This window comes from Crocodylus porosus, unplaced genomic scaffold (genome assembly GCF_001723895.1).
Source record: "Crocodylus porosus isolate Cpor-Errol unplaced genomic scaffold, CroPor_comp1, whole genome shotgun sequence".
In the NCBI taxonomy this organism is placed as follows: Eukaryota; Metazoa; Chordata; order Crocodylia; family Crocodylidae; genus Crocodylus; species Crocodylus porosus.
In genome coordinates, this window is record NW_017728886.1 from 72253981 (window position 1) to 72279235 (window position 25255).

Below are 25255 nucleotides of genomic sequence, written 5' to 3' on the forward strand. Positions count from 1 at the left end.
GTGGTTCAAGCACCTACATTGAACACCTTCAAGAGTCAATTGGATGCTTATCTTGCTGGGATCCTATGACCCCAGCTGACTTCCTGCCCTTTGTGCAGGGGGCTGGACTCGATGATCTCCCGAGGTCCCTTCCAGCCCTAATGTCTATGAAATCTATGAAATCTATGATATATCATGTCACTTTTGTCCATATTCTCACCAGCATATACTTAGTGTGTTAATTACATTTCACTGAGTGTGTCTATACGTTCATTAATGCACCTTAGATACTGTACATTTAGTTTACTACTTCCTTAATAAAGCACTAACTAAATGCACAGTACCTAAAGTTACTGGGCAGTAATGCAGGTGCAGTTATTTAGTGATGCTTACTGTGTATTAGCCTAATAACACTGTGCAGTAGGCTATTAGCATGGTTTTTGCCATGATACACTACTGCGCAGTGTTATTAGGCCAATGCACAGTAAGCATCTCATGTAGATGCACCCTCTGAGGAGTACATTTTAAGTTCCTGGTCTCTGCATGCCCCAAATTACATTTTAATAGAAGCATACTTGGAAAGTTGAAGAAGTAAATTCTCCTACATTACTTATAGCAGTCTACCATATATGCAAGTACTGTGAATTATTGAATGGTTGGACACCTGCAAGTGTAAAACTCAAGTCTCAGATGCAAATGTTACCATTTGTGCATGCTCAGGTACTAGACTTCCCAAGTGTGTGCACAGTTTTGTGGTTCATTTGTGTGGATATAATGCTAATAAAGAGCACATGTCCGTTTGTTACAAACACCTTTGATACAATTTAGACCTGCATCAGAAATAAAACTTCTGCAGAACTAAGGTGTAACAGTGCACCTTAGTAACAGCACCCATCAACACCTACCTGAACAACTGTTAAGCTCAAATCTCTCTTTCCTTTCCTGAATGGGGGTGTGCATGTATTTACACCTCCCAAGCACAGTTACAAGCACAGTCAACAGCTGGAGGTCCTTTACAAGTTCCGTTTACATGTACTAATGAATTTAGCCTGAGATTTTTGCATGTCATTTTTTTTTTTTTTTTTAACAAGTGTGGGTTTTTAAATGAACTAATTAAATTAAAAGGTTTGAATTTTCCTCTAATTTATGCCAATTTAACTCCTTCGGCTTCGTGTTTTTTCACAAGTGCAACTGAGAGGAGAATTTGCCTTTAAATGTTTGTTTTTAAATATGGAAATAAACACAAATTATATTCCCCTATCCCTTGTTATAAAAAACCAAAAATCTATATTTGCTATTTACCAGAAGAATTGTGGGGGTGGAAACAGATTAAATGGGCATTCAGATTTGTTGGGTGTTAGGTTGGTCAGGATTCATCTGAGAAATCCACAAGCTTGGATATGGGGAAAAAAAGGGTGGGGGGGAGGTAAATAAAAGAAAGAAAAAGGAAAAGTTCAACAAACAGAAGTGGGTTTTAATAATCATTGTTTGTACATGTCCTGTCCCTGATGCTTCAGAGGGGTTTTTTAGCATTCTGAGAAGTCTGTTTGCCCTGGCAACCAGCAGCTCCTTATCTACTTGCTGCTCCACCAAGTCAAAACCTTTCAGCCAGGAAGAAATTGCAGTGGGACTATTCTGGCCTTATGATCTTTGGAGGCAAGTTCCTGCTCATTTTACACACTCTTTCATGTATGGAATGGGTCGATTTATGGGTGAATTTCACTCCAGTGCAGGTGGTCTCCACAAGGTCATAAATGTCCTAAAAGAATATTTATTTATGATCCTGTACCAAACAAAGTCATTTTAAAAAAGAGAGGTTGATACTGAAAAGAAGCCTCCCATGTTGGAATAAAATTGTATGCTAGATTACACTGTGTAGACAGCAGATAAGATGTTGTCTGAGTAACTTACTTGGGTTCCTTTTCTTTATATTACTTAAACATGTGCACAACTTCGGATATGTGTATAGTTTTGTCACAGTCAATACCTATGATTAAGTTCCCTACTGAAACAGGGCCTGCTTTTACTTTATTTGCTGAGCTCTGGTATCTGATGCACGGAATTGTCTTAAGGCTAAATTCCCTGATGTTAAAGGGCTTTGAGATCCCCCAACGTAAAACACTGTTCAAATGTTAAGTGGTGTTATGACTCATATATTTAAAAGTGCCTGAAGATGGTTTTACATTGCAGAACAGACTGTAATGGTTCATTTGGAAGTTATGTGCCTTCTATTGAGTAAATAAGAGGAGAGTTATACATCGAAGCAATTATGTGTTTATTTGATAGAGAGTAATTGCTTCAGAGGTGCCATAACAGTCAGATTAATAATATGCATTTTTTAAATCATGTAAATGGGGAGGTAGACACGTCAGGAAACAAAATGACTGTGGAAAAGGTGAATTGACAGCTATTGGTAAATACTGTACTGCACATTTTAAATGCTGCTGTTTGAAACCTCCATGTAGTGGTTGGACATGTTATGAAAGCTGACGAAGGTTATTTTCCAGGGACTGTCACTAATATGCACTCCAGTGCTCTGAAAGGCACTGTGACTGTGTTAAAACAGTGGGTTACCAAATCTGACGTTATCAATGCATCTGAAATCCCCTGTTTGTGTGTCAGTGTGGCCACAGCATGGTTCCCTTCATCTCCTTATCTAGTATCTGGCTTTGCACCTTCATTTCCACTTCCTCCCATACTTAAAAAAAAAAAAAAATGCCCACTCCTTTTCTGCTGTGCACTCTACCTCTCCTCTTCCTTGCTTCTTACCTCAACAAATCTTTCCTCCCTTGTTCTTTTTCTCCTTGGGCTGACCTACTTGCCAGTTGCCTTTCATAGGCATCATTTTTTTCAGATTGTAAGCTCTTTAGGTAAGCAGTGTTCCTTTCTGTTTTAAAAGAGGGAATGAAGATTTATTTTTCTATTTTAATAGGGTGATAATAACCTATAATTTGCAATAATGAATAAAAAAAATGGGGGGACGGTCCTGTAGTTTAAATTCTCAAACAGAAGCAAGATCCAAACCAGAACTATTCAAAAGTTCTCTGTGATACAGGTTTTTTTCCCATTAAAAATGACTTTCTGAACAAAGGACATTTTTCACAGAAAAGGTATGGCTGGGTCAAAATTACTCATTTTTAAAAGAAAAAATTAATAGGATAATTGTGCGTTTTCCAACATTTCTTTAATAAATATTTAGCCATTTGACCAACTGAATTCCTGAGTTGTAGTAGTAGCGCTACTAATAAAAATCCTAGCTGTTATTTAGCTTTTATAAGACCAGTTGCATCCTCATCCTGGGCCAAAGAACATGAACCACGCTTTTCTTTCTCCAGTTCTCCATCCGTTAAATGGTTACATATATAACCAACCTCCCAGTCCAAATATTACAAAAGGAACTTAAAACAATTTTAAACTTCCTGATAACTCTCAAAAAAGCTTTGTTTTTCCTTTTACTAACACTATCCTGTTAGACAAGAAATTCAGCAACTAGAAGTTCCAGTCAATCTTATACTTTGGTAGCTCCAGAGCAGACTTATTAAAACTTTGTAGAGTTACAGCTTCAGGGTCATGGCTACATAAGACACAAGAGCTCATTGCTACTGAGCAATAGGATCAGAAAAAAAACAGGCAGAGATGCTTCTGTGGAGTAACTCCAGTTGCTGTGTAGTCATTTAATACTTAGTTATGCAAGCACTAAACGACTGTACAGTAACAACTGTGCCGTCCAGCACTCATGTAGACGTGGCCCAGTAATATTAATGGTATCATGCAGTTTACTCTCTATTGTTTCTACAGACATTAGGCCCTTTTGCACTAGTGCAAATCCCCTAGAAAGCCTAACAAGACAACCAGTTGTTCCAACTATTAGCAGCTGTATTCAGGGAATAAGCTTGGCCAGTTTGCTCAACACATGGACTAATTTAGTGTGTCCTCAGAATAGTCTTCTCTTGGTAAGGCTTTCAGGGACCATACCTTCAATTTGTCCTCTCCAGGAGGAACTGGATGAGAGGGACTACAATTATTCATACCTGCAAAGGCATCTCAGCTCTCCTTCTGCCTTTAGTAATATTTAAAGTGCATTTTTCTTTCCCCTTATATCAGTAAGGTAAAACAGAACTAGACATGTTCCACAAAAAAGCAGGAAGAAGAGAGATGGGTGGTACAGGACAGGGAAACTCTGACAATATGTTTTATAGATATATGATACCCATTTTTGTCATTTATAACTAGCACTAGAAGATAAAAGCTTTTCTGGAGAAAGTCTTATTCTTCTACTCTTCACTTAGACTTGGGATTCACAATATCTAATTTACCCAGCTGATTTTCTCACGATTTTGCCTCTCCGGGCAGTGTTAATGCCTGTTTCAAGCTTCTCACCAAGGTTTTTCTTCTGGATGCCAGCCCTGAAGCAGAGAGAGGAATAGTTTTAAGGATAATATCATTCTTCAAAGAAGTTTCTTCTTACAATAAATCAGATCTTCTTGTGGGTTGTGTCTTTATTTATTTATTTTTAATCAGTGGCCTATTGTAGTCAGTAGGGCTAAATAGCCTCGTTTCCCATCTCAAGAGCCTGTATTAAAATCTGTATAATAGTCCAGCTTTCCAAAATATTTTGCCAGTCTGAGATTCTTGTCTCAAATTGTCTATAATTTCACTGGTTTACAATAAATCAGTCTTCGTAGTTTACAGTAAATTGTATGTGAGAGTAACTAAGGGTGGATTTTCATTTCATTGTAATATTTACTTTATTTCTTGCATTCCAGGCAATAAACTATGAGATGCATTCTTATCTGATTGTTCAGTGATTGCATTAGGATCAGGACATGGTCTTAAAATGAATTTGTCTTTTCCTGTAAATACAGTGTGGGGATGAGTCTTCAGAGAGATTTAAACTCCACCCTGTTTTCCATTTGGTCAATATTTGATATCCAGCCCAAAATACACTGGGTGCTACTGTCAAGTTTCAGTATATGTTGAGGAGGAATGGAGGGAAGATTTTGTGTTAACTTGAGAGCCTGAAATGTGCAGTCCTCCTGAGGAACACTAAAAAATGCCTGCACCACCTCCTCATGTTTCCCAGCAGCTGTTAATAGCTTTGCATCTCCTCATCATTCATTCCAGCTGTGGGACTGGGAAGGGTTCATTTTCCATATGATATGCTCTCAACTCTTCCCAGCCTTTGAACCTGAAAGTGGTATTTAAAGTACATTCTTTTCTTGTTTATTTGTTGGAATTTTTAACTTACAAGAAATAAAAATTCATGATTAGGGAAATAGCTAAAATACAGTAATTTCCAGCAGTTGATACACAGATCTAACACTGGGAGAGAGACAGACAAAGTAAAATGGTTATTGATAAAAACAAATTGCTTTGGTTTGGCATTGTCTTCTCTTGTCAGGACCAAAATGAAATGACAGGTGACTAAGAACTGAGGTGGCTGGTATGATATTCTAATTAGTCTGCTTTTTGATAGGCTCACAATGTACAGAATCAACCAGTAAAAAAGAGCCCTTAATCAAAATACAAAACCCTTTCCTTGCCTTAGAGACAGGAATGTTAAAGCAAAGATGGATGTCCCTCTTGTTTGCATTCTGAGGGGAGGGAAGCAAGAGAAATGGGTTAAAATGAAAAAATAAATAAAGAGAGAAAATGAAAATAAATGGGCTAAAATGAAATAAATAAATAAGCCACGCTCCTAAAAATGGACTCTGCAACCAGAAACTGAAAGCAAAAGACTAGAAGTATTTAATGGGGACAATCATATGGCTCTAACCCTCTAATTCCACCATTTCAAGGGGTTTTTTTAGAATAGAAAAGAAGCAGCATATCAAAGCATACCATCTCCATACACAAGGAGAAGTGTGATTTATTTGTGCATGTTAAAACTAACTTATCTGTGATGATTGAATTTCAGTATCTGAAAGAATATGATCTCACCTCCCTTTTTTAAAAAGTAATTTTTGTGATGTCTGAGAGTCCCACATGTTTTTTAGGTATTTCAGTCTAGGCACAGGTTGAATAGCTAGATGCCTATCTTCCACTGCAATTCAATTCAAGGTGGGTGCCTTCCCCCACTCTGCACACACATGCATGCATGTGTACATGCACACACAACATCAAAGGAGTTTTATAGGCAGAGCTTCTGTCTTTGAGAAAGAGAGAAAAAAAAACAAATTTGTCCTTGTATTTCTGTTTAGGGACTAATTTTTTCCACCAGTCTATTAGAACTCCTTTGATGGCTGCTACACCATTATGTTTTTCTAGGATCAAGAGACTTGCACAGAGAATCCCTAGGGGTAAGGTTGTAAACTAGTTTGCCAAGTAGTTCATGAGATAACATAACATAATGATGTAGCTACTTCTGTTGCACTTCAGTTTTTCAGTGAGAGAATTTTTGAAACTAGATATAAAATTCTTTCACTGAGCAATTTCCTGAGGCATGGGAGGGGGTGGAGAAGCACACGCACTCTGTAACTTAAGAAATAGATACAATGTATAACTGAAATTAGTCTCTCATTTTGGGGCATTTCCAGTGCTGTTTCATCTGTGAGTTGTCACAGGTAGTTCATGGTATTTATGTTGGCGTAGTACAGAATATACCATATTGACATTTTGACTGTCACATTGATTTATTTTGAGTGTATAAGCTGGTGAACTATTATACCTCTCACTATATAAAATAAAGCAGATTAGAATTTTAACTGTTCATGAACCCAAGGATCAGTCACTTAATTTGCAACTTTGGCAAACTACTATGTAAGGGGGTAGTCCAACACTCACAGGACTCATTCTGGCACAATCCAGTTCCAAGGGTATTTCAAACTCCTAGGCTTCTTTCATCCTATATTTCTGTGGTATGCAAGGTAGTTTTAAGTACCCATGTCTTATTTTCTCCCAATAGTCTCACTTTCAAATCTTAGAGGCATTTGAATAAACCATTTTTCAAAAAGTTCCTTGGCTTGCCAACAAGAATGTTTTCCTGGAAGAAGGCATCCAGTAAAATGTCCTAGAAGAGAAGAACAGAATGAGAGAGCAACAGATCTGACCAAGATGATTTGCAATCAAATCTCAGTGAGATTTGCTAATAGAGGCAAGACAGAAGTGACATACTGACCTCTCTGCTACAGCAAGTGGTATAGAATTCAAGAGTAGTCTGAAAGAGCAGCAGTAAAGCAAATGAGATCTCAAAGGACTTGTGACAATGATTGATGATGATAAAAGGCATATTAAAATAAATCCTTGACAAAATAAAAAAAAATGCAATTTGCAGGAAAATGTTCATAGATTCATGAAGGCAAATGAACTTCTTATCATAAAGTTTCTAATATGAGTATACTTTCTTGTAAGCCCTTCTGGGCATGGACCATAATTTTGCAATGATTTTATATGGCATCTAGCATAATACTGCCGGCTCCTATTTGAGGACTTTAGAGGCCAGAGGTTTTAGTGTATCTTATGTCCCCTCTGCCTTGCACACCTATCCTTCACTCTTCAATTCATATATATCCTAAAGGAACCAGCTGTAGAGCTGATCAGGAATTTTCTGCTGATCTTTCTTCCCCCTCCCCCTTCCCTTTTCCCACTCCCCTATCAAAAATGTTTAAATTGAATTTTTTCCTGGACATCTCATTTAAAAAAAAACTTTCACTTTGACTGGAAACTCCCAGGCTGAGAAAGTGCCCTAATCATCAGGTTAGATTACTAACTTGTTAGTTGGAGATTTCGGATCAAGTCCCTACTCTGCATCAGGCATGAAGGAGACCTGGGCCAGGGTCTTCCCAGTCCTATGTTATTAACCCAACCAGAGGTCTATAGACCATTGTGGAATGTTTCTCTCTCTTCATTATAACAAAATAAATAAATAAACCATAATTTTAAGTGGTCTTGGGCTCAGTCATGCATGCAACTGATTGGCCCTCTGCAGATGTCTCTTGATTCCCTGATTCTACAGCTCCAGTGTCTTCTCCTAGCTGTATGATCTCTTCAGGCAGGGCACCACAGTATCTAGAGTTCACCACAAGACAAGAGCACCCAAGATTGTTAGCTAGTGCTAACTGTGAAGTCTTAGGACAGGCAGCAAGTACCAAATAGGCTTGTAAGTGGAACTATCTTCTCAAACTTAGAACTTACCAATATGAAGAAGCTGGTATGAGGGGGCTAACAAAGAACCTGACTATACCAACTCCTGACCAGATTTACAGCAAAGCTGGGGAAAATGTCCAATCCTTGAGCCACATACCCATCTGCAGACGGTGCAAGTCTTTCCTCAGGGGAGAATAGACCATAGGATGCTTTGAGGTAGTCCTAAGAGAACAGCTAATCGCAGCAGGCCAAATGAAGATATGTTTGGTCACACTGGATGCAACTACATGTGCACTCTACTGCAGAGTTGACTAATTAGTTTCACAGTAAAGCATCACCATCTGCATGTGCAGCCCTATTAGGGTATAGTAAATTAATAAACTCTTTTGTAGGATAGCACTGCCTGGGACAAATGGAGTAATTTACACTGCCTCAGTGCATATGTATATGGTGACTGGGGCTGGATTGGGCAGAAGGGTGCTACAGTGTGGGGGCTGCCTGCTGGTTAGCCACACACTGTAGCACCCTCATGCCCCAGCCAGCCACTCCACTGTTTGACACTGCTGCCTAGGAAGCAGCTTACTCTGTCGTAAACTCGCTGGAGTTTATTGCAGCTGATTAACTGCTTGTATAGATGCACCCACTTGGAGTAGCACCTTATCCCAATATTTAGTCCCACTGACTGCAATGTTTTTGTATGTTTGCATGTGCCTGGCACACTGTGATTGCACTCCTCAGATGCTACAGATGTAGAACTAATAATACAAAATTTTAGTACCTCATTGTGAGACCTGTCATTATAGGATCAGAACAGAAAATAATATATGGTTAGTACTGAAGGAAATTTTCAATTGGGAAAATATAACAAAAATTATTAGGATCCCAGGCAATATATAGAAAAGATGATCTATCCCCAAGTTTGGTTTATATATTGAGGCATCAATGGGGACTTGTAGATATGTAACTAGCAGCTTGTGTCACCAAATCAGGTACTTAGATGTTTATATCTCTTAGGATCACAGGAAAGTAGGGGTCATCTAGTGTAGCCCCCTGCTCAAGACAGGATCATCCATGTCTAAACCATCCCTGAGTGCCCACATGAAACATTGACTGCACAGTAGCATCATATGGCAAAAACCCATTATGTGATGCTACTGCACAATAGTATTAGGCTGCTGCTCAGTAGTGTCACAAAAAAGGCATTCATTCGTGCTACTGCACAGTAACTCCGATTACTGCACAGTCATTTAGTACTTTTTTTATACAAATACTAAATGACTACACAGTAATGACTGTGCAGTCAGCATCCCATGTAGATGTGGCCAATGATACCAACAGGCACCTACTTGGATTTTCAAAAGTACCTTGGGTGCCTTATGCCTAAATTCTTAGTAGAAACAAAGAGAGCTATAGGTGAAGGGGAAGAGGTAAATGATAGGAGAATCTGAGATTGACAGAAGATTTGATGTGTGTTCACACAAGAACCCAATGGGAATCTCTTTCCTAGTAGAAGTTGCAATAGTGTTCCTCTAAATATTTAGTAAGCTTTTGACTTCTTCATACACATTCGAGAGTTCATTTACAGAACCAGTGGAAATCAGTTTAACCATTGCTGTATTGTACAGCTTGTTACCGGGCACATTAGATATAGTCAAACACTTTCAAGTATTGTCTCAGATACTGAAGTGGGGAGGAAGTGTCTTCTTTATGTGTGTGGAGCCTGCTCCTGATGTGGGCTCTTAGCTTCTATTGCAGCACAGATAAATTGTAACGGGGTGGTAACACTGACACTTTCCTTCTTGTTAGCAAAAGTCTGGGGAGAGGAGAGAAAAGGTAAAGCTTTTGAAGCCTACTGTTGAAGTATTTCTAGTCTTGTAGAACTGCAAGCAGAGGGGATTAGATTACTCAGGGGGAGATTTGGGGGTTACAGAATCTTGCTTCCAGCTCTAGGCCAGAACTTTGATAACTCGCCTGTTCTGGGATCCAGCGATTCTTGTTCAGTGGCCCACGTGAAACAAGTCTGAGGTTGTAGTTCAAGTTCACACTGGACAGAAGGTCACAACAAAACAAGAGCACCACTAGCTGACAATCCTGGAAGTCTCAAAGTAGGTGCCAGATACTGAATAGATTTTGAATTTGAATTATCCTCTTACACCTAGACGGGTTTAGGGATTATCAAAATGAGGAGACTAGTATGAGGTGAACTAGAGTATGAATTTGAGTGCCTTTGTGTGAGTTAGTGCATTTCACTTTCAAAGCAGCTTTATTAGCTCAGTATACACTGAATGTCTGCATGGGAAGCAGAGTGGAGTAGCCAGCTTACTGTAAACTTGCACACTAGGCAAACCTGCACACTAACTCCTTACATATACAAGCCCTTGGTTGTGACTCCTCTGGATCAACCTTGTGGAGTAGTGTTGGGAAAGCTTGCACTCATGTTGCCAACAGTCTCCATTTTTGATGGAAAAAAAGGAGTTTTGTCTGAAGCGCTGCCAAACTAACTCCATTCACAACCATTAAATTCACTCAAAAAATTTCGTAAGACAAATATTTTTTTCTTTAAATTAATTTCATATGGCTGGTAAGGATACGTAGAAGGGGGATATAGAAAAAAGAAGTAAATGAAAGTTAATTGAAATAATAAAAAATGAAGAAACTTTTTAATATACACCTTAAACCTAACATCGGGAAGAAATCAAATAAGTATTTCTCTTTCTGTGCAGAATCAAGCTCTTCAGCACTGTATCCAGTGGCTATAGCTGCAATCCTGCAAATATTTTTTTTTAAGTATTTTGGGCTATTATTAAAAAAAAGAGCAATAAAAGAAGATGGTTTAGAAAGGTTTTTTTTTATGGAAAAAATACACCTTCAGACTCTAAGCAGCCTAATAGTCTAGTTAAAGCATTGATAAATGACCTTTCTGAGGCTGCAGAATCAGGATAGGTGGCTTTCCAGAGTGAATGAAGCCGGGTGAATCACATGATCTATGGTGAGCTTTGGAATGCTTAGCTAATGAAGTCATTCAGACAGCTTTAAACAGAGTTATGTCTCTGTAGCAGAGTCTTGTTTATGGAAAAATGAGATTTGGGGATTGGCTTTGCTTAAGCACATAGTGTTCTTTTCTACCTAGTCACATAAGGCTTTCTGTAATAAAGTCATCCTGTCCTGGAGAGCAAATGTTCCTGATTTTAGTCTACAGATGTGGGGCTTTGAGGGGCTGGCCTAACTATTTTCCTGATTTTTCCAGGGGGTTGGGTTGGCAAGACTTTCAATATATAGCAGTACATAGTTTTGTTTTTGTTTTGCTTTTTATGAAGCCTGCACTCTTTTACATACCCATGTCTCATCCACATGAAGAAGCCAAAAAAACACATGAAGTGTGTATTGTCTGAAGACAGAATATAGTGGTAAGAAATGATGTCTCTATTTTAAAGCATAAATATTACTATTCATGTTCATCTCACATGCATAAATGTAGGTACAGCAGTTAAAAGGGCTTATTACTTCAGCATCTGAAAAGATCCAGGAGATTGGGAACGAGATCATAAGACTGGTTTATTTTGTACCTAATTCCTTTGTTGTTTCAAATCCCTACCAAAACAAGCAATTAACTTGAGCCATTTTCCATGTTCGTTAATGCCTGCCTTAAAAAAAAAGAAGTATTTGAAGGCCTGGGATTATATGATGCATAATATTATAATAATGTGTTGTCTGTCTGTGTACAATACATGGAGGAAGTGCTAAATACAGTAAACTTATCCATAAGGAAGGAGTAAAACTGTATGTCTGTATAAGTCTTTTAAATACATAAGTGTATTTAAAAGAATAATATCTATTACAGAAGCAAGGTTGCTAAGTGATATCTTCTTTGAGAATAAGTATCAGTGCCAAATAATGGCAATGGGATTTACTTATGCCCTTTGCTAGAGGAGACAGATTACTGCTCTTTTAATCAAATAACCCTCAAAGTTTTGACAAATCCAGGCACTGCTGCCCTTCTGCCAAATCTCTGGACCCATGAGGAGCCCCAGGCCCTGCACCTGATCCCAGTGTGCAAGTCAGGGCAGGGGTGTTATCAAGCCCCAGGGCCCAACCCCAGCATGGGAGGCCACAAAAGGGTAGTGCCGGGCCTTTGGACCCAAACCTGACATGCAAGAGGTGGAAAGAAGTGGTGCTGGCTCCCCAGGATCCAATTTTGGTGCACAATGGGCAGGGTCAGGTGGTGCTGGGCCCCAAAGTCCAGTCAAGCCCACAGATGGGCCCCACACCACTCATTTGGCTTGCCGGGACAAAAGGCTGAACACCACTGATGTAAGAGAACAGAGAGTCAGCTGTATGTATTTTATAGTCTCTTTGGTACTTATCATCACACTTTTCCACAATTTATTACAAACTTTTCTTTGGATGTTTGGTTCAGTAGAACTATTGGCCCGGATTCTCCCCTCTGTTCTTGCACCATTCAAGTGTCACAAAGCACCTTAAAAGTGGCTCAAACTGGCCAGCCTGAATGTCTCCAGCCTGGGGAAGTTCCCACCTGGTAACTGGCTGCTTTACCAACTGCTCACTCATCTTTACCCTTGAGTAAAGTGTAAAGGAGATTTCTTCTTCTCTGATAATTTTCAAATGGGATTGGGCTATTCATAAATTATAGCCAGGAGGCAAAAGTTGGAACAGCCTATTCTAACTTAAACTAGGTTAGAAAAAGCTTGAGAATCAAGGGTCTTATAACCCTTTCTCACCAGATATCCCCACCCAGACTGATCAGATCATCAGATACCTTTCTGTTTTTACTGGACTGACAACTATGTTCTCTGACCTGATTACCCCAAAGGGCTCCACATGTTCCCCCTTTGTACAGTTGTAGTGGAAGTAAATGCAGTGCCAGATCTGACACTATTTTATTGGCAAAGCTCCAGCATCCTGCTTCATATTTCCTAGCAGCTGGTGTATTACTGACTGATTCTATCCTTAATATTATTAAGCTTATTAAGCTGTCATGCTTAGCCAGCTTTGGGGAAGTGGAGTCTGGCTAATGGGAGTATGCTTGATTTTGAAGGGCTCTGATTTACAGGTTAGTCCCAAGTGAAATGTTAAGGTATGGATACTGCCTGAACTAAGCAACCACAACTTTGGTGTTTTTCCTGGATCACCTGAGACTAGAAGAAAGACACAGTAGGTAAAAATGAAAGGAGGGGAAACCAGGCTAATTTATGAGGGAACAGGTAGACTAACTGAGGGAATGGTGTGACCCTTCTGCAATCTAAAGCTGATTTTGCTGTTAACTTTGACATTTCTGTTAAGTTAGATGCCTTTATGCTGTAGACCCTGGCCTCATATCTAAAGTCTATTTAGAGTAGCATAGGGTTGCATATTATGGTTGAGAAATAAAGATTATGCATTCAGAATAATAAATATCCATATAGAGGTCTAGAAAACATTTAAGATGGGGAAAGGTTGGGAAGAAGTTGGGCAGTTCCATCTGGAGAAGAGAAGATTGAAGGGGGATTTGATAAGTCTTTAAATGTAAAAAGGACTGTTGTAATGAAGATGGTGATTGTCTATCCCATGTGTCCATTGTGGAAAGGATAAAAACGAATCGTCTTAAAAGTGCAACAAGAAAAAATTAGATTTGATAGTAGGAAGAGCTTTCTAGCTCTGAGGGCATACCAGCTTTGGAAAACACAGCCTAGAAAGACTGTGAAATCTCCACGATGGGAAGATTTTAAGCACAGGTTAGATGAACATTTGGATGAAATGGTTTAGACAAGAATGATTCTTTTCTGAGCAGGATTTAGACCTATTAAGGTCTCTTCTGGCCCTTTTCCTATTATTCTATGGTTTATTAAAGTGGTGGTACAATGTTGATCATTCTGGGAAAGGTGACTATTTTGAAAGAATATATTTGCTATAAGAGTGACTGCAGAATAGATGCAGGTGTACATGAATGTCTAAAACTGAATATTTATTTAAGCTCTTTGTTGATACAGTTTGACTGATTATCTTCAGCAGCAATTATACATGCAACTCAGAAAGAGTTGTTCACATAACTAAAAATAATTGCATGCTACCTGATGATTTCCATCCCTAAACAAACACAGAAATCTCTTTTTTTCTTTTTTAAATGAAATCTAAGAAAAACTCAAGTATATTTTAGAGAGTGCTGTCAAAACAAGAAAATCATATTCTAAAATAGCCATTTTAATGCAGTAAAGTACTGACCTTCAAGTATAAAGCAGTTCAACTCAATATTACATGAAGAATCTATTACAATATATTTTCCCTATTTTAATCAACAGCATCACTGCATCTCCTATATAAAAATACAGTAAATAACCATTAGACAATAGACTAAAGAGTTCATAATAACTAAGAAATACAGCTTCCTCCCGTGAAGTCAGAGATCTGAACTCTACCAAATATCAAAGCACTGCATATATTCTCTATACACCAAACCGAATATTTTAAAGTACTAAGGAGAATTTAAAAAATAACTATATTAGTAAAACAGTAATATTGCTAAAAATATTTTTGAGCAACACAGTTAGTTGAAGATGGAATTCCACAAGATAGAGAGCATCTTAGTAGAGATGTCATGCAAAGAAAAATAAAACATAGGACAAGATGTTTCTGAGCCATACTGTGTAAAGCTATGATGAGAATTGGGGGAAAGCATTTGAAAAGAAAGAGAGTAAATTTTAGTTCGTATCATTCCCAGTCTGTAGCATTATGTGGGGACCCTATGAAAGCACTATGAGGCCTCAGCTGCCTTTGAGATTGCAGCTTCCACTGAGGGAGCCTGTAGGGGGCACAAATACATAAAAGGAATACATTTTACAACCTAAAATTCCTTTTACACTTGCTTATTCAAGCAGCTTTCCAGGAGTTTTGTTTGCACATAAGTTTGTTATGTGGTATTTTTGAAGATGCCTTACCCTGGTAATCTACTATGCCTGTATGGTCAGTGTTTACTTAACTGAATGTCTATATACTGCCTTCAAGATACTCACACAACTCTACAGAACTCATTGTCATCAGTAGAGCTGGTGGAGCAATACTCATCTAGCTGTAATCTGCTATGCTATATATATCACCTGACAGGTGTATACTCCCTACGTGCAAAAATGTGCTAGATATTTGGCAGCATTTTCAATATCCTCTCTAAATACCACTTGGAGACTACAAGGCCTAAGTGCAGACAGCCAAAAAGCTGAAGGCTAAATCAGTTCAATCTAGGCAGCTTCCTCTAAGCTGTGTAGGCTGAACCAATCACCAACTGAACTGGGAAAGGCAGGGGGGAGGCCTGCACTGACCCAGGCTAGTACACGGCCATTGCCAGTCCAGCCAAGTGTTCCCAAACCCCTGCTTATAGGGGGTTAAGAAGCCCCTGTCCAGGTGCTGGCCTACCTTATGGGAGCTTCCCCATCAAGAGGTATCCTCCAGCCTGGGTTCCCCAGCCCAGGCAGCCCTGTGGAGCTGAAGGAAATTTCCCCCTTCCCAGCTGCTGATTGCTTCAGCAGCTGCCATGGGAGAGAGGTAGAAGAACACCTCCAGGCCAAATGCCTGCCCATGCAGCATGGGGGCACCAGGGAGCCCGCACTTTGGGGGGCTTCCCCCCCAGCCCAGCCCAGGGTCCCCTAGCCCCAGGGAACTGAAAGGAATTCTTCCCCTCCCCAACCTCAACCCCCTTGTCTTGGCTGCTGGGGGTCTTGGGGATAGACCAGGGAGTGGAGGGAAATTACTCTGCTCCTCTGCATTAGTCTTGCCTCAGACTTGCAGCAGTTCAGGAAAAACCAGTTGTGGAGGAGCAGGAGAACTTCCCTCTGCTCTCGGAAGCTGCTTGGGACTCCCACCGGCTGAGGCAAGCAGCAATGCAGTTCAGGAGAGGAATCATTCCCTGGGGCTGCCTGGGGTTGGGGGACCTGGGGTTGGGGTGGGGGTGGGGGAAAGCTCCTCAAGGCAAGGGCCCCCTGGCACCCCCATGCTGGGCTGCATGAGCACCTGGCCCAGAGGTCTCCTTCTCCCTCTTTCCTGTTGCAGCCACTGAAGCAATCAGCAGCTGGGAAGGAGGAAGGGGAAGGGAGAGGGCTGCCAGGGCCTGAAAAACCTCTACCACAGGGCTTTCCTTCCATCCATGTGCTGGGTAGACCCTGGCTAGGAGAACATGGCGGTTTCGCCCCCTGTCCCTATGGGCTGACAGACACAGGCAGGAAACAGGCCAAGGAGCAGAGGGGCAAGGCAATCCCTTTTCCACTGGAGTAGGCAGCATACTCCAGGGCTGCAAGGTATCCTGGGATGCTGGGGGACTGTGAGTTAACTTGAAGAGATATAGGAAGGGATCACTTTCAGATATAGGAAGGGATCTGGGACAGCAGTGCCATAAACCATTTTGACCAAAATCAGTTAAGTCTAATACTACATCCAACCAGGTTTATCTTCAACCAGTTTGGACCATTTTGAAAGCAGTTTATGTGCACTGAATTTCTGTTCTGTTACAGGTTTAAACCAGTTTCTGACCACTTAAACTGGGTTATGTGTAGCTGCTGTCCCTAGCCAAGAAAACAGCTCTTAAAACAAGCTAAAAATGGCATGAACTTATGTGTATATATTTTCCAGAGGAAGGAGTTGTTAAGAATACAGGCATAGCTCTGGCTAAATCTTGTGAACCATTCAATTCATTGTTAATGGCTTAGGGATTGATCCAACTTCCACAGAAATCAATGAAAGTCTTTTCATTGACTTGATTGGAAAGCTGGATGAAGACTTAAGAGCCCAGTCCTTCTTGCATAGTAGTCAATGGGCAAAGTTCCATTGCCTTCAGCTGGACAGGAAAAGGCCTACAGTGTTGTAAATATTTCAAGATGAAATTATGTTCTTGTGATAACACACAGGACATTTATTTATAACTGCATAAGCAATGCTTAGCTGAGTTCTGTGCTCCTAGCTGGTAACAACACATTTTCAAAGCTCATGAACTATCAAATTGCAAGTAGTAGATGTATTTGGAACTACTGTGGAACAGCATGTAACATTCCATGGAAAAATAAAAATGCCTAAGAAAAATTTCACTCCCCCCACCACCTCAGTAGACATTCAGTGAAAGATTTTGGGAACTGGGGTTGGGGGGGGTTGTTGTTTTTTTGTTTGTTTGTTACTGTGATATTAAGCATGAATATTTTTATATAATCAGTGCTAATGAAAAGAACAGGGCAACCTTAATTGATGAATACTTGAATTTCATCAATGATTGAAGTTATAGTAATTCTAGATTCTGACTGACTAAGCTTATACTTTGCATGTAAGAATCAATAAAGATGTTCAAAGGAAGGTTCAGGTTCAGAAGAAAGACCAGAGGAAGAATAGCCTGCAACCATTAAGAACACTTTCCATTTCTCACAGAAAACAAGAGGTGAGATTTTTTGAGTGGGATTTTAAATCTGTTGGATGATCAGATGTTGGTGACAGGCCTACTAAAAACACCTGAACAATATAGACCACTTAAATCCACTCCATTCCATGAATCTGGAATGGGCTTCCAAGGGAGGTGGTTCTGTCCCCTGCCTTGGGGGTCTTTAAGAGGAGACTCAACAAGCACCTGGCTGGGGTCACCTGACCCCAGCACTACCTACCTGCCCAGGGCAGGGGTTTGGTCTCAATGAGCTACTAAGGTCCCTTCTGAAGCTAAACATCTATGAAATTCTCAAAGTATCTCTTGAATCCCATTTAATGCTACCTAGAACTTATGTGAGTGGTCTATACTGGGGTGGCTTTTACTGTGGGTTTGTTCACATTGTTCTGTTCCCTTCCATGGCCCAAGACTTCATTTAATCTCTATCCCACATTCTGTGCCCTGAGTGTTACATAATAACTCCATTACTTATCCAAGTTACAGTACTTGGATAACTTAACTTACAGTAAGTGCAGTAGCACTTACAGCTTCCTTTCCATTCTCTGATGCTCACTGCTTCTGTCAGCTTATTCTCTTCCCCTAAAAAGAATACTTGTAGATACAAGTACCATTGCAAGTATGTAAATTGCAAGTATGTAAATAACAATGTTTTTTCTCACTGTCTCCCTCCAACTTCTCTCTTCCTCCTTAAAGGGCAAACTTTATAGCTAACCAATGTTCTGGTTCTAACTCTGTATGAAATAGTCTGAGGAAAAACTTGTGATGTGAAAATGGTTCTCTGCGATTTTTCATGACTAAGCAAAATAAATTCTCCTATCCTAAAGAGAAGTATTCTAAGGTCATGAAATACAGTGGAAACCTTTTTGTAAGTAAAGTAACATAGAAAAAAATGTCCTTCCCTTCCTCACACAGTAACATTGGAATGATTATCATGTAGGTATGACTGACTGGAGTACAACCATGTGTTCTGCTACATATTGCAATATCTGAATGTTAGACTGTGACCTGCACTAAGCAACTCTGAAAATTATAAACAAGAGTTTTAAGCACATTCTGTGCCTCATCCTTATGGCCCAGTTCCTGTTATCCATCAAATCTGTTTTAAAATAGTACACATTTTTGGTCCTGCAAAGTCAACAGCATTGGAAAGTTGGCAGGTATGCTTGTTTAAACAACGTTCCCAAGTAGTCTGCTGGCAGGTGTTTCCAGAGTACTTTGAGCACAATTCTTTGAATAGGATATCTGCCAGTGTACATAGCAACAGGAAAAAGAGTGTTTTCCTTTACCATAGTTAGGACAGTGCAGTGTTTTAGATGCTAAACTGTATATTCATTTCAGGAGCTTATTTTGGCTTGAAGTCAGGAACTATACAATGGCAAAATACTGCATCTTCCTGTCTGTTCAATGTTGGTGAGTTTCAGGATGCTAAGAGGTTATCTTCCTGACAAAGAGCCAGAGTCCTGTCCGCCATGGGCGACTGGTGCCTCCCAAGTCTGGGGAGCCACCAATCATTGACCCCGGGGGGGGAGGGGGGGGGCAGGCAGCAGCCGATCACCAAGCCAGTAGCGAAACCGGAATGCACTTCCGCTGGCACTTCTGGTTTCGTGGCTGGCACTTTCAGGGGGTGCATGGCTGATCTCAGAGGGTGTACATGCACCTGCGTGCACCCCCCAAGCATCGCCAGTGGTGTCTGCTATCACATGTAGATACTACAAGCTTTAATTCTTTCAAGACCAGGTCTCCCTTCCCTGTGCTGTCAAGTTTTCTGAATCCCAAAATTAAGGCCAAAATCAGAGAAAATAGGTTCCATCCTTCTGGCACACTGTCTACTTCTTTTCAGTGCTTGATGTGTATTCTAGCCCTAAAATTCCTCTCTGTATCCATGCAGAAATAGTCCATGTACTGTTAGATGTGCACAGGCACTTTCTCTGACCTTAAAATAGAAACAGGTTTGTGGAACAATAAACAAGGATCAAAGGCTGAGGAAAACCTTAACTGAGGGATATGCTATTTTAGCTTTTAAAATTTAAATGTTATGTTATAATGTAGGCTATTTAGAGAGCTTAGTAGTGGCACACTTGGATTTTAAACAAGCACTAAATAGTCTCATAACAGGGCTACATTTAGTCTGTAATTCTACAGCCATGTAACACAGCATGGAACATGCCCCTTGTAACAGAATTGTGTTTCATAATCTAAACCTTCATTTAAAATGTTTCTAGCTCTTGGTTACTAAGAAAAAACACATGGATCAAATATAAACCAATGTCATTTTGTTTGTGTGAGTCTGCAGACAGGCCAAAACCAAAGCTCTAAGTGTGAACATGTCCACTCACATTAATGGGTTATTAGCTCTGAACCCAAGGATTATTGCTTAAACATCACCACTATTAGCTATTTCATTTTTAACATAAAACACCTCATTGTCCATGTGATGCACTCCAGGGCAGCCTTCTTCATCTCCTCAGTTGTTAGAAGTGCCGTTTTATATGCTGAACACTGGAAACATAGGATAGCATGAAATAAATTAAATTAACTATCACAGTAAATAATACAACCAGAAGTCCTGTACAGCTGATGTTAACTGTATTCACATTTCATTTGGTGAATATCTCTATTTTGTATTGAAAAGAGCTGGCACAGAATTTCCCCTTGCTGCCCAAGGCTGCTATAGAATCCAGGTGGCTGTCTACATAATGCCTAGAGCTACAAGAACCACCTTTTCCCTTTTTTATCCTATGTCCTAACCAACTTAATTGAAATTGTGTTTGCTTGCAGTCCTGAGGCTAGCCTTGGACAGGCTTACATACAGGGTCTTCTTTAGTGGCAAGGCCCTCCTGAAAGAACTTCTGCTGAAAACGCTATGGCTGTCTTAAAAACAAAATCTGTCCTGCTTTGATCTTTTTATATACAACTATTGCACTTACCTATCTGTACAGATATGGAGCCCGAGGCTAGAGGGCAGGGGGGGGAGGAGATGAATTTATCATTACTGGGAACCTAGGAACATTAATAATGAACCTGGACTCCATTGTGTCATGTGCTGTACAAATGTCACAAAAATAGGGTCACGGAGTTTATAATCTATGTAGAAGGTAAAAGAAAATAGATGAATACAGATGGACAAGTAGGCAAGTGCAAGGAAACACTAAGACAATACGAGTCAGTGTGGAAGGCCTGTTGTCAATTTTCTGCTAGCATTGTAGCAAAGGGGAATTTTAAGGAAGGATTTGACAGAGGAGGAGAATGTTCTAAGTGCACGGGACTTTGGTGTTGAGAGATCCAGTCCATAACTGATAAAATGTATAACTTAGTTTAACCGAATCACTATTAGCCTCATTTTAATCACAGGGAAATGAGATATGGAGATTAAGAGGTACGTCCAAATCACATAAGAAATCTGTGACTGACACTTGAAGAGAAATCTAATTCGGTGGCTTTCCTATGAAGCCATCCATTCTGTCCAACATCCATAACGTCTAGTCCCACAGAAAGAAAGGTCCTGTCCCCCCTCAAACTGGCTTGGCAGTCAGGTTAATGTAAATCTTTTCTTCATAGGAAAATTTGCTTCCTGAAGAATTGAACTGGGCATGTTTATACACAGAGATTATCACCTGTACTTGTAGGCTTTTGTGCAAGTTATTTCCATTGAACCAGAAGTGTATTCATCCAGCAAGTAAATGGCGTGATGGTGTTACATTTTGACCAATTTCGTAAAAATTTATACTAATCCCTGCCTCTTCTTTATAGTTGCTGTACCATGATTGAAGAATGAGAGAGAGAATTTGGGAGGTACCTGAGGATATTTTGAGGAAAGAAATGTGTAGGGGGGTTGACTTCTTCCCAAGACACTGCTGTTTTTCCAAGATATTTTTTTAAAGGGAAGGAATTCTGAGAAATAGTCCTTCCCCTGAAATACTGCATTCTTGAAGATTTCTTCTGTAACAAGCAAAGGTCTTGCACAAAAAAGAGTTTTGGTAAAACAATCTCTTTGCCATAGAATCTCAGTTAAATTGGGGAAGAATGTATTGAGCAATCAGACTTATTGCCGAGTTTTCTTGCCCTTGTCATAGTCTGTACATTCAGCTTGGAAAATTTGTGGGTTTGTTAGCAGCAGCATAGCCAAATTACTAGTGAGGATTCAGTATTAATTATTCTTTAAACATTAAATCTTCTCCTCTATTGAAAGCTTTATAGGCAATGTGCATTATAATTCAGTAGCAAATTTCCTTTAGGAAAAGTATCACAAAAAAGCTATTAAGAGAGAAATATGTCCTAGTCCTGGCTGAGCTCTCCATTGTGGATGGCTACAAGGCTGCTTTACTAGATCCAACCTTTGGATCCTGCAGAGTTGTAAATCTATTGGATCTTAGCAGCATGCAGGCAGTGTCTCTATTTGAACTCTCTGGCATACACCTGTGGTAGATATCCCTTATACTGTATTTCTTTACTGAGATGTAAAACTCCAGTCTAGTTGCTGGAGATCCCAAGACCAGTATTGAGCCCATAAAGCCATCCCAGTAAGTTTTAAATGTATCCAGAGCTCTACTCTTCAAGAACTTTGTGACAGCTAAAACACGAAACTCATTTTACAAAATAATTTCTAAACCACAGATGTCAAACTCATCTGGCCCTGTGAGGCCAGTCCATGGGCAGGATCAGATCCATGGATCCCCATCTCTGTCCCATCCAGAGTTATGGAGTCTTCTCTGCGAACCACACCACACATGGTACATCCCGCTGAAGCCAGTCTGGGATGCATACCACACACTGCACCCGTTCCAATCTGCACTGATCTAGGACTGCACTGCATCAGGCACCTGTATCAACCACTCTGCAGCCCGCACTGCACCCAAGTTCATTGGAGCTGCAGCAGGTGCCATGTGCAGTGTGCATCCCAAACCAGTGAGGCAGGTGGGGGGACACAACATGCACTGTGGATCCTGGACCAACGAAAACAACTGTCACGTGTTGCATAGATCCTGGAACAGGCACAATGTGCAGTGGGCATCCTGAGCCCTGCACATCGGACTGGTCCAGTGCATGCTGCATGTGTTAATGCAGACCAAGGGGCAGCACCAGAAGCCTGGTGACAGCTGGATCTAGCCTGTGGGCTGTATCTTTGACACCCCTGTTCTACATTTTACTCATAGTCAAAGTCCAAAAGAGGTACAAATCTATGGAAAATCAAAAAAAACTATACAAAAGATCTTCTTCTGTTTCTTTAGCCCTCCTATGTGCCTTTGCATCTCCACTGCTAGCCTTCCATGGAGTCCAGAATTCTTCTTGGGCCCCTCTTCTCCTGCTTGGTCTTGTCTTCAGGTTCTAGTCTCTCCTGCTTTACAGAGTGTCACTTTTTACAGCCATTGCTAACACTTGGTCTCTTCCTGATCTTCTTCATTTTTCCATTCTATAATTCTATATGGGCCGCAGTTTCCAACCCTCTGTCTGTTCTTTGCTGTGGATTAGCAGCCAGCCTGTCAGTGCTCTTCAGTAATCTCCACTGACCTTCTTGGGCAAAGTTAGCCAATTGTTGGTGCTCCCTAGTGACTCCCCCATACAGAGATAGACATTTCATTGCCAGACACTTCCCTTCACCCCACCCCCCCTTCCCTTTATTACAAGAAAGATGACACAATCCAAACTGTTACAGTAAATGTAGAAAAATATAAAAAATGGGATTGATGTAGAGAATTCTTAAAATCAAAATAAAGGTATTTAACAGAGAAACAATGTAAGTCACGATGACTCGTATTCACAGAAAGGGAAAAGAATTTGTTAGGATATATTAGAAGATGAAAAGAATTTAAGACTGACAAAGCTAAACATATCGTAGGTGTCAGAAATCTATCTTATGGTACGGGCCCATTTGATCCCAGCTCTTCCACCCTGTTTAGAGAAGAAAGTGGAGTACCCCTTCTGGAAGGTCCTTGACAATACGACATTGTTAAGAATTTATTTTACAACCAATACATTTGGTGCTATATGTGAACAAGAATCATTTGTCCAATCCCATATAAATTCTGAGATACCAGTGATAGCTGAGTAATTGCCATGGTTTTCTAGAAGATAGATAGCACATCCAAAGCAAAGATACAAAGCTTGCAAATATTTTCTGAAAAATTTGGAACTAGAGCTGACTGAATTCCCCTCCCCAAATTTCAGACTAGTCCTTGAATAAAAATAGTGAGTATGCTTGCACTATGCTCATGTTTTCTTTCCATGAGTATCTTAGCAAACAAATTTATTACCACAATAATATAATTATCTGTCAAACAGTGAATTTTAAGAATTTTAAGTGAATATTAACTTTTGAAGAACTTGTTAAATAATTAATTTGATTGGCACTCACAAATTAGTTATTGGAAGTCCGATTTTTATACTTAAGGTTAGCCAATCACAGAACAAGAAAATAAATCCCTGGCCAATGAGCCCAATTGGAACTGACCAATCCCTTTTGAATTTAGCATACTTGACTGTTATTGTCTGCAAATGTTTTATAGACCAAGACTTATTTGCTAAAATTAGTTACCAGATATTGAAAAGAAGATACTTTTGAGACCATCATAATCTGTTCTCAGACATTTCAAGGTACATTTCATTGAGTAAATAATTTTCTGCAAATTATTTATCTAGCTATAATGAAACGGAAAAGGGAGGTCATGTAATAGCAGCAAAATGGAAAAGTAAATGGGGTTGAGTTTAAAGTCAATCATAGATGAAAAAGTGAAAGAAAATTCTGTGCAAAGATCAGGGTTCAAATGATGAAACCAGATGCACAGCAGAGAGAAAATTATAGGAGAAAGTTTGTCATTAACCTGTCATAAGCATTTTTTATGCAATTCAAAAACCTTTCAGTTCTTTATTCCAAAGCTTCCCCTACTGGTAGAAGCAGAACGGATTTATACTATGGCTGTCCCCTCAGAATTGTGTTCTTCCTCTCTAACTTACAGCTGTCCTTTGCTGGCAGGGTTTGAAGACAATGATTCAAGAAACAATAGGTTCTTCACTAGACAATATATAATTAAAGAAAGGAAGCCATTTTTCATGTGTAAAGTGTAATAGAGAGCCACTTCCTATTAAAAAATACAAAATTAAAAGAGCTCCGTAACATGAGGATATCTGGCTGATTTGCAGAAGTGAAACAGTGGGGGAAAAACGATAATGATAATGTAGAATGGCATAACTGCTGATCTCATTCAAGTCTAATTCAGACCTGTTCAGCCTTCACAAGAGAAGGCTGAGAGAGGACCTGGTGGCTGTCTATAAACTTGTAGGGGGGACCAGATGGGAATAGAAGAGACCTTATTCCTCTGAGCGCCTCCCGAAGTAACAAGGATAACGGCCACAAGTTGTTAGAAGAGTAGGTTCAGACTAGACATTAGAAGACACTACTTCACAGTCAGGGCAGCTAGGAGCTGGGATTTGGGGTGAAGTGAGCATGCTAGTAGGCAGTAGAAACCAGCAGCACACTTATAAGATGGGAAACTTCCTTCTTGAGAGCATGGAGGCAGAAAGGGAACTTGGAGTCATTACTGATTCCAAGATGAACATGGGCCAACAATGCGAGGTCACAGTTGGCAGGGCTAACCGGACATTGTCGTACATCCACAGGTTCATCTCTAGCAGGGACAAGGAGGTGATCCTCCTCCTCTATGCAACACTGGTTGGGCCACAGCTGGAGTACTGTGTCCAGTTCTGTGCGCCCCATTTCAGGAGGGATGTGGACAACATTGAGAGGGTCCAGAGGAGGGCCACCCACATGATCCAGGGACAACAGGGCAG